General features: G+C 50.9%; 1 protein-coding gene and 1 long non-coding RNA gene across 2 annotated transcripts in view; one reads left to right on the top strand and one right to left on the bottom strand.

Annotated features, from left to right (window-relative positions):
- The window catches only part of Anks1a (ankyrin repeat and sterile alpha motif domain containing 1A), a 155,851-nt gene that overhangs the window by 42,911 nt on the left and 96,412 nt on the right, over positions 1-16,528 (bottom strand).
- On the top strand, positions 2,932-5,484 carry LOC121134272. Its single transcript, XR_005871341.1, has 3 exons — positions 2,932-3,218; positions 3,995-4,138; positions 4,843-5,484. It is a non-coding gene; the product is annotated as an uncharacterized LOC121134272 (long non-coding RNA).

Genomic DNA, 16,528 nt, shown 5'->3' with positions numbered 1-16,528 from the left:
GAAGAATATTAAAATGAATTATCAGGAACAGTCAGACTGTTTAGGTTGTTCATAAGCAGGATACAACTGCTGGCGATCTTTCAAAGGTTCCAACTGCCCTACTTTTAAAATGGTTAGCTGACAAACCTGTGTGGTGGAACAATGGTCTTTGACATCAGTAGAACTACAGGCCTTGGAACAGCTGGTACAGGAGCAGCTAAATGGTCAACATGTAGAATAACTGACCAGTCCTTGGATTTCTCCTATATTTGTTATTAAGAAGAAATCTGGAAAATGGAGAATGGTAACAGATCTGAGAGCTATTAATAAGGTGACCCAGCCAATAGACTCTTTATAGTCTGGATTCCCTTGCCTTCTCTGTTACATAAGGAATGGTCTATTACAGCGACTGAATTAAAAGGCTGCCTTTTCACTCTCCCTTTACAAGAACAGAACAGAGACAAATTTGCCTTCACAGTGCCTGCTTATAACTCCTAGCCTGTTACAAGGTATCAGTGGACAGTTCTTCCATAAGGACTGCTAAACAGCTCCACTTTGTACCAATATTTTGTACAACAGCCACTAGAAATGTTTTGTAAACAGTTTCCTCAATCTATAATTTACCATTATATGATGATACCTTACTAGATGATTCAGATACAGATACCTTAGAAAAAATGTCTGATGAACTAAAGACAATTTTGCCATGCTGGGGATTACAAATTGCTCTTGAAAAAATACAAAGAGGAGATTCTATTCATTACCTAGTATATGATAGGTTTGCAGCAAATCCAACTGCAGAAAGTACAGATCAGGAGAGATCAATTATGAACTCCTTTAATGATTTTCAAAAGTTGCTGGGAGACACTGACTGGCTAAGGCCCACAATTAGATTAACTACGTAAGAGCTACGTTATTTATTTCACACCTTAAAAGATGATAAGGATGTAAACAGTCCATGAAAATTATTAGCTGAAGCTGAGGAAGAATTGGCTCTGGTAGAAACTACAGGATTCACAGGTGAACCACTTGGATCCAGAGCTTGGTTATATTTTGGTCATTCTACCTTCTACTTGTTCTGCTACAGGGATTCTTATGCAGAGGGAAGGTAGTATCTTAGAATGGATATTTTTAGCATATAAACAGAGTAAAAAAATTAAAACCTTATGTAAAAAAGATTTCTCAAAATTCTGAAAGGAAAATTGAGACTTTTAGCAGACAATTAGCAGGAATACACTGAGCAGAAATTGTGGTGCCTGTTTCTAATGCTGAACTTACCTCAATATGGGCAGAAAATGAGCATGGGCAAAGAGCTTAAAGTAATGTCTTGGGAGAGATTAACAACAAGTGTCCCAAAAGCAAGGGACTCCAGTTTATAAAAAGAACTAGTTGGATTCTCCCTCACATAGCAAGAGGCACACCAATTTCTAGAGCCCCTACAGTCTATACTGATGCAAATAAATCAGGAAAGGCAGGCTGTAAGTCAGGGAAAATAAGTGGCTCAAAGCCCTTACGGTTCAGTTCAAAAGTCAGAATTACATGCTATTCTCATGGTATTACTGATATAGTTACTGGCTCTCAATATATAGAACGTTGTTTTACATTATTGAAACTGTGGAATTTATTCCAGATGATTCAGATTAACTTCACTATTTACCCAATTGCAACAAGTTATCAGAAATAGAAATCATCCATTGTACATAATATGTATCCAATCCCATGAGTCTACCAGGCCCTCTAGCACAAGGAAATGATGAAATTCATCATCAATAAATAGGAACTGTGCTAGAGTCTCAGAATTTCATAAGAAACACCATGTCAATAACAAAGGTTTGCAGAAAGATTTTTCTACCACTTGGCAACAAGCCAAGAGAATTTAAGGAATATCCTGTTCGTTCTTTGTAGAACCAAACCATGCTACCTGCAGGAAGTAACCCAAAAGGTACCCCAAAGAATTGAAATTTGGAAAAATGGATGTTTAATTTTTTTCAGAGTTTGGAAAATTAAAGTATGTGCATCATACCATAGATACATTTTCAGGATTTCAATGCTTTAAGTTCTGAAAAGGCTGATTCTGTATTTATACATTTATTAGAAGTTATGGCTACTATGGGGGTACCTGTACAATGCTCCAGCAAATGTGTCTAGTAAAATGAAACAGCTTTTTTGCATATTACAGGTATACCACACAATCCTACAGGACAAGCAGATGTAAAGTTTATATAGTTAAGAGACATAAAAACTTAAGTTGTTTATCTAAGAAAATGTTTTAAGGGCTAAAAAGATATTTGTAGGCTGGTAATACAAGTTATGATAGAAAGTGGCTTAGGTATAAAACTTTGGACTCACCAAGACAGGATAGATAATGGAGTAATTTCTCCGAATTTGCCAAATACTAATGAACTGGACATTGTGAATGTAATTCTTACCTGATAATTGTTTTTATTGTATATAGTTTTACTGTGTTAGAGTTAAAAATCCTTCCTTTTTTATTTAGATTTTCAAAAAGGGGGAAATACTGTGGGATATGTGATCGTATTGTGAAACTCCAAGACTGTGTTGATAAAATTAACCTTGGATTGGGGGATAGGGACAGAGCGACTAGTTGACAAGAATTAGCCATAGAGAGTATGGGGGACCTGGGAAGTCAGACAGAGACACACAGGAAGGAGTAGGGAGGGACTTAGAGATTTGAGGGCCTTTTTGGCTTGGGAGAGAAGGAGAGATGATCTCTTGCTGGGTCTCTGGCCAAAAAGGAGGTCAGCTAGTTGTTTCTCAGCTTCTCTGATGCAGCAGGTTTTCACCCCGATACCTGACTTCTGCATCTTCACTGGTAAATAGAACAACTTGGATAAAGAAACACTCCACTGTCACAACTGGGGCCTTTCTTCTTGGGGACAGGGCGAAAGGAAAAGAAAAAAGGTTTCCTAGATTCTCAACAGCACACCAGCACAGCAGACCTCTCATGGTCTCCACGGCAACAACGATGCCCACCACCATCAGCCACCCCCACGCCCTTGTCAATGCTGCTCCGTCCCAGCTCTCGCCACCACTGCTCTGACCGAAGTGTCACTGGCCTCTGGCATTCCTTTAGGCTACCACCTCTGCCACCGCTCCTCCAGAACACAGGGTGCCTATGACTGCAGGGGTAAAACTCCTGTCTCCAGTGTCCCAGGAACTACTCAGGGCCAGAGGCTCATCTGGCTGGAGAGGGTACAGGAAGCCACAGCAGGATCAAGGTCAGAAGAACCGCAGCCTGGACAGGGCGTACAGAAAGCCAGCTCCACTGGCCATGGTGTGTGGGGAGCCACATGCAACGGGTGTGTGAGTGTGTGTGTGTGGTGTGTGTGTGGTGTGTGTTGTGTGTGTGTGTGAGTGTGTGTGTGTGGTGTGTGTTGTGTGTGTGTGAGTGTGTGTGTGAGTGTGTGTGTGGTGTGTGAGTGTGTGTGTGAGTGTGTGTGTGAGTGTGTGTGTGTGGTGTGTGTGAGTGTGTGTCTGAGTGTGTGTGTGTGTGAGTGTGTGTGTGAGCTCCCCATTGACAAGAAGCGCAGGAACCCACCCCTAGGAAAGGGTCTGAGACCTACATGTGTGATTCACCGTCAAGGTGGAACTACCAAACAATCGTCCCCTCAGAAAGCACGCTAAGATAGGCGGCACACAAGACGGGGAGGCAGGGGAAATGCCACATAACCACTCTGACGTCTTTGTGCTGGGAGACCCCTAGGCTGCCCTACCCACAAGCTGACAGTGTTTCCCAGCCTTAGTCTGCATGAAGACCCCACAGCAGCACCGCCCCCAAGCCCACTGGGTCTGTAGTGAGGGTGAGTGCCAGCGCCGGGTCTCCAGGGTTTTGTGAGTCCGGGCTCTTCAGGAGAGGAGAGGGTCTGCAGCAGAGCCGGGAAGAGTCAGGCCCAGGATAGCTGCCTCTTTCAGCATTTCTCTGAATTTCATGATTCCTACTTCTGATTACTTACTGGACTTCTGCCAATCTCTGTGTTTCCCACTTTTGTTCCAGTAATCAATGAAGACTTGAATGGGACTGTGTGCTCATTTCACTTACAGCAAAACCACGTCTAGGCCGTTTTGCTCCTTTCTGGGTTCTAGGGCAACAGGAAAGATGGCGAGACTGGGCAGGCGGCCTCTCAGGTTAGACGCAAAGGTAAGGCTTGCTGGGGCTCCTGAGGGGCCTGGCAGAGGGACCCTGCTCCGAGCCAGGGCTTCCCAGCTCTTTGTTAATGGGGTATAGCTTGTCTTCTGAGACACCCCTTTTTCCTGCTGCTGCAGGGTGGGGGAGTGCGGGTTGAAGGAATGGTCTAGAGACTCACATTTCTAGACCACAGGGCTCAGGCTGTGCACACGCAGCAGAATCTCAAACACGCTCCCTCAAGGTTGAAGATACACAAGTTGACTCTGGTCAAAACTGTGACACATGCCGGGTGAGGGTGGTGTGCACCCATAATCCCAGCTCTCTGAGTTCGAGGCCAGCCTGGTCTACATAGCGAGTTCCAGGACAGCCAGGGCTACACTGAGAAACCCTGTCTTGAAAAAGCAACCAGCCAACCAACAACAACACTGTGGATCATGAAAATTCTAGACACCCCCACCCCAGCCCATCTGCTCCCAGAAGTGGGGGTGAGGCCAGCTGGTGCGGGCTCCCTTCTCTCCTCCACACCAGTGGGCAGGCAGGACAGGAGGGAGAGGACACAGGAGGGAGACCTGTGGGCTGGGGGAGCAGGGACCTCTGTGAGTCTCTAGGTCAATCGGTGCAGCATGGAGACCCAGAGATGCTCAATAATGTAGAAATAACTGAACCGGGTACCACACTGGCTAAGCCTCGCTTCTTGCTTCCTGACTCTGTGGTAGGCAGCGGCAGATACGGAGCAGGCCTTGGTGAAGACGCCCTGAATAGGAGGTGAAGAGAGTGTGGGGGCACCGAGGCCTCTGGTGTCTATGAGCCGGGAGGAGAACCCTCGTCAGGGGATGCTCGTGTGACAGGGGTTCCCTCAGTGCCTCTAAGCCACCTGGTCCACAGAACTCACTCCGGCAGCCCATACTGACTCGTGTCGTGCCTGAAATCCACAGAAGCACCAAGATGAAGACCAGTGACATCGCACCCTTTCTGCACACCCCGAAGCAGAAGCACACAGTGGCCACTCTGACAGGCAGCTTCCAGCCTGGGCACAGCGTGCCTCAGCTCACCCGGGGACAGGAGGCCAGGGACAAGCCGCGGCCCCACTTAACTGGAGGCCTGCAGTGGTGACGCTATCCACTTGTCATGGCACAGAGGAACAAAGCGCGGGCCTGGGGCCAGGTGAGGGAGATGTCTGCGGTGACCCCGGTGCCCACTGTAGGATGCTGCTGGGGCGGGCTGGAGGGTTCTGTATCAGTTACGGAACACTTCCCCAAGGCAGAAACTGAGGGATGGCACCAAACAAAGGAACCATTTCTGTAACTTCTTGTGAATACGACTATTCCAAAATAAAACATTTGGGTGAAGAAAAAGAATGTTAAAACCATGCCTTTCTTTTTATAGAAGAAAGGTCACCTGAGCTCAAACACTGGGAAGGACAGACAGAGCAGAACAAAGAGCTGGCCGTCTGTCCTTGGTCCTTTCTTACTGTGGCCCTGCTGCACTGGGGGAGCAGCCTCCAGCCTGGCAGCCTGGCAGGCACACAAGGTGCCAGGCACCCACCCCAAGGGCGCTGGCACAGGCCCCCTCCCTTCCCAAGTGTGTGAAATGACAGCCACAGTGGACAGGAGTTTGGGCCTGGGTTTTGCTGGTGAGAATGCTGGTACCTGTTCTGCTCTGTCACCCAGAGCCTCTCCTCTCCTGAGAAAGGGGACTTCATGTCAGCTGTTTTCGTTACTTAGTTTTGTTTTTCTGCTCACTGAACCCTGTTCTTGGCTGACCCTGAGGGCAAGTCTGTTCTCCCAGTACCCTGGCCCCACCTCCTGCCACCAGGCAGCCCCAGCTTGCAGCAGGCGGCAGCACGGCTCCTCTGCCACCCACGGGGCAGCGCGCAGGGCAGCAGAGTGGAGGAAGCAGGTCGCTGGGAGATCGCCCAGAGCACCCCGCCCCCCGGCCCCCACCACACTCAGCATTTGCAGCCCCTTTAAGCCCTGGGAGAGGCCATCTTAAGTATTAGTGATGTCCAACCTCCCATGAGGGGAGCAGCTCACAAGGCAACTCTTTAACCCTAGCTCCACCCCAGAGTCTAAGGAGGCCCGGGCCCTGCTGCCCAGGATGTCACTGATCCCGCTTCTCAGCGCCTATCAGCGCTCCCTGGAGTCACGTCCAAATAGGCAGCTTGCATTAATTCCTGCTTTTGGAGAGCCCAAACTAGGGTAGGTGCTCACAGGGGGTGAGGGCCACAAACAGTGAGCTTAAGTGAGGATGTGTGGAGAAACCACCACCGGCAAGGGACACCTGAAAGACTGGGTAGAGCAGGGGACACGAGTTTCCGATGTGAATGTGACAGCCACGCCTACGGCCTGCTTTCATTTGCCAGTTAGATTTCACTTGGCCACCAGTGTTAAAGAACCCCATGCTTGGGGTCGGGGGCATGAGAGCCCCCGAAGGCCGGTCAGAGCCAGACCACTGCCGCAGCCCAGGCTTCTAATGATGAAGGCCGAGAAGTAGCAAAAGCATCTCCCGTGGCTCTTCCGTGGAGCCGGCCCACAAGCGCACTTCTGAGACACATAGCTAGAGCGGCACGGTCAGGGCAGAACTGCAGGGTAGGTTGGCACCGGGGACATCACAAGGTGACCAGTCTGCAGGCGGCAGAGAAACAGGCGGCGCTATCTCATCCTGTACACCAGGTACCGACTCACGATGCGTTTGCACAATGATAGCTCACACCAAAAAAAAGGTAAAATTAACTCTGCTACTCAGACAGATGCCAGGGGGCCCGGGCTGACTCAGATGCTCAACAAGTGCCCTGCCTGGGCCAAGATGTTGCTAAGCAACAGAGACTCGGACTTTGTCAGAGGTCGGGTGTGTGGGCCTCAGTTGCTCATATACAAGGTCTTCTGGTTCTGGTACAGCAGAAACAAGCTGCCTCTGTGACCAGCCGGCCACGACGGCGGGCGGTCCAAGGACCTTCCTGGGCGGTTGGAGTCCAACGTGGTTCAACAAACCCCAATTAAAGGTGTTGCCAAGGTAATGCACCCAATGGCAACCCCAAATGCAGAAGTACCCCAGCACGAGATCATGGTCCTAACTGGCTCTCCCCTGGTGTATTATGACAGTTAATCCCAGCACCGCTGAAGGAAAGCAGGCTGCACACCAGAGCCGAATACACCGTGATAACCTCAGCTGGGGTTCCAAACCAGCCCTCCCGCTCCGAATGCAGAGCAGGTAGAAGGGCAGGGAGGCTGGGGCAGCCAGCTGGGAAGGGCATCCAGCCACTCGTGGAGGGCAGGGCTCGCGCTGCAGGAAGCCACCAAGCCCTGACCTTGCGGGGCCCCACAGGAAGTATGCAGGGAATATTCCTGTCTAATTTTTTTGTTTTGTTTTATAGAGAGTGAAGCCCATGGATAACCGCAGAACTGTGGGTGGCTCTCTACTGACAGGCAGGGAGAGCCCCTGGGCACTGGGCAGCCAGGCTGCAGTCGGGAGGAATTCTGTGCTAACAAGCACACGCTTTAAGACCTAATGTGGCTGTGGCGTGGCATTAACACCCAAATGGTGGAAGCCTTAGGGCGGGGCCAACCTGAGGTCCCACCCTTTTCCGACATGTTTCAGCCTTAAATGGAGAAGAGAGCCAGAAAGCTACTCTTGTTGTCCTAACACACAAAAGTCAACCAAGAATCCACTGAGACGGTGCTAGCCCTGCCTTAACAGCGCTGCTCACACAGCCCTTTCTGTGGCATCAGGAACGACCCCAGCGGGCTGCAAGCCGCGAGTGATGTGTCTCATTCCACCCCTGCCCAACGGCACCCACACAGCCGGAAACAGCGGACACCATAAATACCTGGTGAGCAGGACAGGACTCTGTCCCAGCCAGCCTGGTCAGCCGCTGGCAGTGAGGCTGACAACAGGGCTCAGGGAAGCCAGCAGTGCCTGGTATTCAGGGAGAGCCTGTTCCTACGCCAACTGTTCCACTCCTCACATGGCAACCAGTCCCTCGGGTTCTTGGTGCCCGCCCGTGTCGGTGTAGCTGCTTGTTTACGTTTTAAGGGCCAGCCTAAGTCTCAGCATCTGTGTTTGAGCTGCCAACGCCGGGATTCAGGCCCATGGCTAGGCTTATGTGGCCTTGGTGTCACCCTGTCAACCCCTGCTCTACCTGGACTCAGTTCTGTGGCTCTGTCAGTCTCCAGACTCTCAGTTCAGATGTGTGACACCTCACTCCCTTCCCTGGATCAGCGCTGAAGACAATCACTCCATGACGTAAAACTTACCAAAGGATGCCATGGCGTGGACTCAAGTCATTTCCTTTTTTTCTTTCTCTCTTTTCTTCCTGGTTTTTTTGTTTTGTTTTGTTTTGTTTATTTTTTTGTTTTCGAGACAGGGTTTCTCTGTGACTTTGGCCTGGTCTAGAACTAGCTCTTGTAGACCAGGCTGGCCTTGAATTTACAGAGATCCGCCTGCCTCTGCCTCCTGAGTGCTGGGATTAAAGGCGTGTGCCACCAGCCCGGCTTTTTTTTTTTTTTTTTTTTTGAAACAAGGTCTCACTCACTGTGCAGCCAGCCCTGGCTCTCCTGGAACTCACTACATAGACCAGGCTGGGCTTGAACTCTAGAGATCCTCCTACCTCTGCTTCCCAAGTACTGAGATTAGAAGTATTTGCTACTGCCCAGCTTGGAAACAGATTTTAAATAGTACAATAAGAAACGTGGTCAAAACTGAGCAGTTAAAGGGCACAGCACAGACTTGACTAGAGCACGCATGCTCCCAAAGGCAGACAGAACCTCCCATAGGCCTGGGTCTCATGCAGGAATGTTGTCATTGACTTGTTTCATGCACTCTGACCAAGGTCAGTAAGTGGCCTTCATGCACACCTGCTTACCTCATACCACTCAGGATGTCTCTAAGAAACGTGCTGGGGGCCGCCTGCTCCCACCCACTCGCCTTCCAAGTGTGCTTCTGGGTTGTCTCCAGGGAGAAAGAAATGGTAACACCCATGGTGAAGTCAGACCGGGACGCACCCCACAGCTGGCCCACACTCTGTAACGCGCTGCCAGCCGTGAAACACAAACAGCACTTTTCCTCAGAAAAGGAAAAGCAACGCAGGGGGGGAAGGACGCTAAGTCAGCAGTTCCCCAGCAGGCAGGGCCCTCCTCCCCAGGTCAAGGGCAAACCTCAAAGGTCATGGCAAGGGCTGTTCTCACCAAGCAAGTGTGCAGCTGCAGACTGAGCAGGAGGGGCTCAGCCTATATTCTTTTTTGACAGAAGGAAGTGTGGGTGTCGGCGACTGTGTTGGCCTCACAGGGCCTTAGCAGAGTTCTCTCACGGGCAGTGGCAGCCTGCCCAGGACCACCCAGGAAAGTAGACCACGGCAGGAGAGAGAACCAATCGGCCTCGATTCCACCCTCAAGGGCAGATATCTGAGCTCCTATCAGGGAACGTTCGACACTCACCAGAAGAAACGGCAGCTCCTGCTCAGAGTGGAAAAAAGGCCATTTAGGAATGGAACCTTCAAGAGAGCTTAGCGGGGAAAAGTACTCCCTGAACGGAGCAGGCCAGGCCAGGGCTCACACTCCAACGTACAGCCTGCATTTTACATCAGCAGCAATGTTCTAACTAAAAAAAAAGGATTTGAAAGACTTGTTTAACTAAATCGATGCGTGCCAGCGATGCGAGCCTTCTGCTTTGTTGACCACACTCCCCGAAGGCCATTTGCAGATGGCTTTACACGCGGTGCCGGCTGGGGACGCGCCGCGCACTGCACTAGACTGGACTTGGGACTGGTGGGACAGATGAAGTGACCTGGGCAGGAGAGAGAGCTGGCGTGTTTCTCTCAAGGTACTGCATGCCACTGGTTTCTTCTCTCCTTTCAAGCTAATGAACCTGCCAAACTGACTTTTGCACTGGACTGACATTTGGGTCCTTGAAAACAAAGGACGGCAGTATACGGCGACTTTACTTTATGGCTTCTGTGTTCCCTTTCTTCAGAACTGGTAGTTATATTATTATTTATGGGGAAAGGGCAGAGAATGAATGGAGCTGGATTAAAATTTACTGAGCTGAGCACGATGGCTCGCATCTTAAATCCCAGCAGCTGGGAGGCTGAGGCAGGAGGACTGCCTTGAGTTCCAGACCAGCCTGAGCCCTACAGTGCATTCCAGTCCAGCCAGGGCTACAGAGTGACATCCTGTCTGAACAGTAACAGCAGCAAAAGCTTCAACAGATGTTTAAATGTTAAGTTCGTTTTTTCAAGCCAGCATGTTTGAGTAAAACAGCTTAAAATTAAAGAAAAAGAAAAAAAAAAGGAAGGGTACACCTGTGAAATCACATGGGGAACCTCTCCTGAAATCGGACGTCTCTGTGCCCATCTCTCAAGTGCTGGGTCTCGGGTGTCCTTAAACCCCTGCTGTAACCACTTAGCACCAGGGAGTGAAAAAGCAAACTCAGAGCTGGATGCCCCGGAGAAGCAAGATTCCCGTCAGCCCCGTGTGTGTCAGCGTCTTCAGCGGCACAATCCTTGGGAGCTTTGGAGGGACCGTGGCATTTCAAGGACTGAGGGCATCCAGCATCCCTCCCAGCCTTCTGGGGCCTCAACCAACGACTCCAATGTCTTCTCCCGGCTACCCCAGTCCCCTTCTGAGACAGGGTTTCTCTGTGTAGCCCTGGATGTCCTGGAACTTGCTCTGTAGACCAGGCTGGCCTTGCTTTCTAAATGTCCTCTATGGGCTAGGGAGCCTGGGGGTTATAAAAATGACCTGTGGCTACTTCCTTTGAAAGGGCTCCGATCTGGCTGGGGAGAAAGTCGTGCACCCACAACCACCATCAACAACGCACAGCGCCTGACAGTGGGAGAGGGGCCCAGGCCGATGGCAAACCCAGGGTGGAGGGGGAGTCAGGCAGACACTGTTTCTCTCAAGGTCTTGGCCATTTATCAGGCTCTCAGGGTCTCCAACCCCGGCACTCACACAGCTCTCAAATCTCTCCTCAAGAGCATTTATTTGATTTGTGATAATCTCACTGGTTTGAACTGGTTTAACATCAGTCTCCTCCCTTTAGACGCTTACGTGTCTCAAAAGTGGGTTGTCTTTTATTTTGTGGCTGTTAACAGCAGTAGGCATAGGACCTAGGGGCTCAGGCATGCTAGGCAAGCACGCTATACCACTGAGCTAGAGACTCATCTCATTACTTTGTCTGGAGATAGCATTGGCCTTTAACTCTGCAGTCCAGTCAGAGCTGAGTTTGTGATCCTCTTGCCTCAGCCTCCTGAGCAGCTGGGAGTGCGGGCCTGGGCAGCCTCCTGAGCAGCTGGGAGTGCGGGCCTGGGCAGCCTCCTGGGCAGCGGGACCCAGTCAAAGCTGGGTGTTTACCAAGCTCCTATTTTCATTTGCATGACCAACTGCTAGTGCAATGTTAGGTATGCGGCAGGCTCTCAATGACCGTGGGGAACTGGGAGTGGGAGGCAGCTCACTGGGAAAGAGGCCTGCCGCACAAGCCTGAGAACCTGAATTCAGGCTCCAGGCAGCCATACAGAAAGCCAGGCACCATGGCATGCATCTCTAACCCTAATGCCGGGGCAGGGGAGACAAGGGCGCCTTGGAGCTTGCTTTCCAACCAGTCTAGACAATCAGCTCCAAGCTCAGTGAAAGCCTCTACAGCAAAAAGTAGCAGGTGGGCAGTGATGGCACCCGCCTTTAATCCCAGCACTCGGGAAGCAGAGGCAGGCGGCGGAGCTCTGAGTTTGAGGCCAGCCTGGTCTACAGGGTGAGTTCCAGGACAGTCATGGCTGTTACACAGAGAAATCCTCCCTGTCTTGAAAAAACACAACCCCTATCCCAAAAAAGTAATAAGGTGACAAAGGAAGACGTATATGAACGACACAGGTGGGTATGCTTGCAGAGACGTGCTTTACACACACACACAGACACACACACAGACACACACACTCACACACACACAGAGACACACACTCACAGACACACACACAGACAGACAGACAGACACACACACACAGACACGTGTACACAGACAGGCAGACAGACAGATAGACACACACACACACACCCCATGTGGGAAAGAAATGGGAGGGTGAACTTCAGCACAAGACATGGAGGAAGGGATACTTGGTGAGCATATGGGATAAACAGAGTTAAGCGAGGCCGAGTAAGGGAAATGAGCAGGGCCAGAAAGCATGACGTCAGAAGGGCGGTGACAGAGGCCACACAGACAGACACTCTTCCATGGAGGCTGTCTGTGCTCTTCTCTGCAGCACTGGGGAGTGCAGGAGGGGGCTTGCGGTGGGACAGGGGTGAGAAATGGTTAGGAGCCTGAGGAGGCAGCTGCAGAGAGAGCCTGGAGAAGCCCAGAGGCTGTGCCTGTCAGGCAGTCCAGGATGAGGTGAGGGAGGGGAAGAGGTGACGGGAGGAATCCTTGGTAAGTGACAAATGGGCAGCAGTTATCCTCTAGGATCTGGCTCAGGACATCCATAACACCAAGGCTTTCCCAGCCTCTATCTGTCCTATTGATTTAAAATGAAAAATGGGTACGGAAGCGTCTACACTGCAAATTAAGGTCACAGTGAGTGATGCTGTTATAAAAATTGGCCCGAGAAGTCTCGCTGAGCCAGAGCAGGCCTAGTTCACCACAAGGGACAGCAGCCAGGGCCACTGTCACATTTTGGGACACAAGGAAGACCTGTATTGATTGTGCCAAAAGTGACGGCACAGGAAGAGGTCTCACTGTTTCCCCGGCAGGAGTCACAGGAGGAAGAGCTGCAAGAGCGCCAGGGGGCTGAGGATGTGGTCAGTGACCGAGCTGCAGCAGGGTGTGTGTGTGTGTGTGCGCGTGTGCGTGTGTGCTGCAGCAGGGTGTGTGTGTGTGTGCTTGTGTGTCTGTGTGTGTGTCTCCTGTGTTAAATGCTCCAGCACCAGAGAAGAAAGGAAAAAACAAACAAACAAACAAAACCCAAAATAAAAGCAAAAAACCCAAAACCCACAAAGGCAATGTGCATGCACACAGCACAGCAGCTTCCACTGCAGCCTCTGATGGGAATGGCATCTTGGGAGCATCAAGTGGCCCTCACTGGCCAAGCTCCCCGACAGACTGAGAGGTGGGAGGTGCATGAGATTCCCGGAAAAAGTAGGACAAGGTAAAACCTCCCCATGGCGCAGGGTGTAGCCCTGCGTCCTGGCCCCCCCCCCCTCTTCTGCCCACCTGGTAGCTCAGCAGAGAAGGACAGGGTAGGGCAGCAGGGAAACAAAGGGGGGAGGGGGAGGGGAGCAGAGCCTTCCTGGGATCTCACTGGGTGACAGAGAGGAGTGTGGGGTGTCCAAGCTAGAGCTGGCGGGCGCTTTGGAGAAGAGTGATTCTGTCCACGGAGAGCTGCGCTACCCAACTTGGGAAACAAACAAACGAGAGCAAAGTGAAGTCTGCCTGGGGTTTCAGCCGTCCAAGCTGTAGCAGGGACGTGGAGAGGGGCTGCTCACAGGAGGCGCCTTCCTCACGCACGGAGGGTGTGGGCTTGAGAGTCCGGCTGCGGAGATGGCTCAGCGGTGCCACCCCCAGAGCCCACACGGGAAGGAAAGAGCTGACTCCTGCAAGCTGACCTCTGACCCCCGCACACATCCACACACTAAGTGAGTGTAATATTTAAAGGTATTCTAATAATTAAAACAAGAACAATCAAAAAAATTGAGCTCACCTAACTTTTAAAATCTATCACGTTAAAAGGCACTGTTTCCTCCGTCTATCAACGCCAAGGCCGACTCAGGCCAGGTCTGCCAGCTCCCAAAGCTGTTTCCTCCTCTCAAAAGCCTAACTGCACTGTGGACTACACACCGGCGGAGAGCTCACCAACCAAACAGAAATCCCAGAAGAAACCACGGCTGAAAAACAAAGCCATAACGTTCTGTGGAAAAACACCACCACTCTGGGAAAAGGCTGCACAGGGAAGAACTAACCGAAGACGCAAGTTCAGAGGTCACTGTAGCAAATGCTAACTACACAAAGATCTTCATTTCTGGGTCTAGACAGACAGCAGCTAATACAGCTTGGCGGGAGCTCCTGCAGGGGACGAATGCTGTTCCTGGCCCCCATCAGGGGGTCCTAACCACCCTCCAGCTCACTCCGGGGAGACTGAAGTCCTCTTCTGGTCTCTGCAGGCACCTGTATTCTCATGTACACACAGCCTCCCATATGCAAATAATTAGGATAAAATCTTAAAATTCACTTTTAAATGGCACACGCCTTTAATCCCACCACTCGGGAGGCAGAGGCAGGGGGATCTCTGGGTTTGAGGCCAGCCTGGTCTACAGAGCGAGTTCCAGGACAGCCTAGGATACACAGAGAAACCTTGTCTGAAAAAACAGACAAAAGAAAACAAATTTAATTTTTTTTGCATATAGAAAAAGAAAAAGAAGGCTGTTGGTACGGAGAGCTCAGCTCAGCAATGGAGAACGTCCCAGCAGGCACAGGGTCCTGGGCCCCATCACCAGCAGGGGAAACAAACCCTTTTGTGAAGGACCAGTCCCTTCAGACACGCAGAGCTTCCACAGCCAGAAAGGAAGAGCACTTCAACAGCCAAGGAGAGGGAAAGGGATACAGGAAACAACTGTTTCTTGTTTTCATCTTTTGTGTTGTGATAGAGTCTCATCTAGCACAGGCTAGCCTGAAATTTACTTTGTAGCTAAGGATGACCCTGAACTTCTCATCTTCAAACTTCTAGCTCCCAAGGACTGAGATTCACGTTATACCACAGCTGGCTAAAATTTCTGCTGCTGTTATTTTTAAACAGTTTTTTGAACAAATGGAAAAAATGCCAACCTCATTTATAATGAGACATATTGGACAGCTTTACCGGGACAGTGCCGTTGGCCTGTGAGTGGTGGTGAATGCCTCTAATTCCACCACTGGAGAGGCTGAGAGAGAGACACTTCAAGTTCAAAGACGTCTGGGATACGTACTTGTCTTAAAAAAGATTATCCTGCCAATCTACTAACCAAAGCGATGGAGGTGTAGCTTACCCCACGCCGGGAGTGTAGGAAGCCAGCTCGCTCTGTGCGTTCTAGGTGGGAGAGTGAGTGTAACAGGAGCCCGGTCATTCGGCTTCTGGGGATGGCTGCACAAGGGCCTGCCACTACAGCAATCCTAGTAATGAGCAAGAACTTCCCAACAAGCGCAGGCCCAGCAGCAAGAACCTTTGGAGGTGGACAACAGTGTGCGCACGCCACAGGGGCCCAGGGTGACCCTCTGCACGATCTTAGTTAAAGTCATTACAGGGAGACAGATTCTCGCAGCACATACGGGACAGCATGGCTCTTATCTTACAACGTTCGCTATGTGGGAGATGCTCAGACATGTGCAGGGTACTTCTGGATACTTGAGACCAGGGAGAGGAGCTGCCGTGTCAGAGGGCAGGGGGAGACTTATTTTGCGCTCCATGCCCCTCACTAAGTACGTCTGAATTTGCAGCCACTTGGCCGGGTGTGGCAGTGTGTACTTGCAGTCCCAGCCAGCCAGGAGCTGAGAGCAGAGGGCGGAACATCCAAGGTCAGCCTGGGTCACGTGGCAAGACCTAGCACATTGAAAAAAGGCACTGGCTGTTATTAAATTAAAAAACAAAACCTTAGGGTATAAACACTTTCAGAGTAGGCTCTGCCTGGATTTCCGAGGACGGCTGGGCAGGAGGGGGCTGGTTAAGACGCAAACCCCTCCACAGGCGCAGAAATAGCTCTGCCCTGAGCTACAATGTGAACACAAGAGGTGCCTCTGTCACCACCAGAGTTTCATAGTTCTCTACTGGTCACCGAGCTGTACAGTGGACAGGGCTCGTGGCTGAGGAGAAACACCTCCAGGATACTGTTTCCACGACAGCAAGGGAGCAGTTTCCCAGCAGGGATTCTAGGACCTTGTGCTGGGCTGGAGTGTGTTCTGCTGAAACCAAGGCCTCCTACAGCGGAAGGGAGGTGGGCACGGGGGTGCATGCCTGTGACCTTCAACCCAGGGAGCTCACCAGGAGCTCCAGACCAGCTTAGTCTGTGAGTGACACCCTGTCTCAACACCCCTCCCCCAGCCCCACCCAACGGAGCAAGAAAATGGGAAGAAACCAGAGCACCTGTACAAAGCACACATTTCTTTGGGTTTACAATGGCTTCTTGGCTGTTTAAATCAGGGCAGCCGGGAACAGACTGCCAGGCAAAACTGTCATCTGTAAGCCCCTACTGAGCTCAGCCAGCTTCCCACCTGTCCAGACAGACAAACAGGCTGCCTACAGCTATAGACAGGTGGGTCCTGGGGTGCCAGACACTGGGTCATTAGAGCCCGTGAGACGCAGAAGAGCTTTAGCAGCTACAGGCTCAGGCCTCACCCACGTACTCGACATAGAAAGAGAACACCACTGGCAAAGGTTCAAGAACAGGGTCTCAGAGG

Source organism: Mesocricetus auratus, unplaced genomic scaffold, assembly GCF_017639785.1.
Source record: "Mesocricetus auratus isolate SY011 unplaced genomic scaffold, BCM_Maur_2.0 Super-Scaffold_100027, whole genome shotgun sequence".
Classification (NCBI taxonomy): domain Eukaryota; kingdom Metazoa; phylum Chordata; class Mammalia; order Rodentia; family Cricetidae; genus Mesocricetus; species Mesocricetus auratus.
This window is presented reverse-complemented; position numbering and strand designations above follow the sequence as displayed.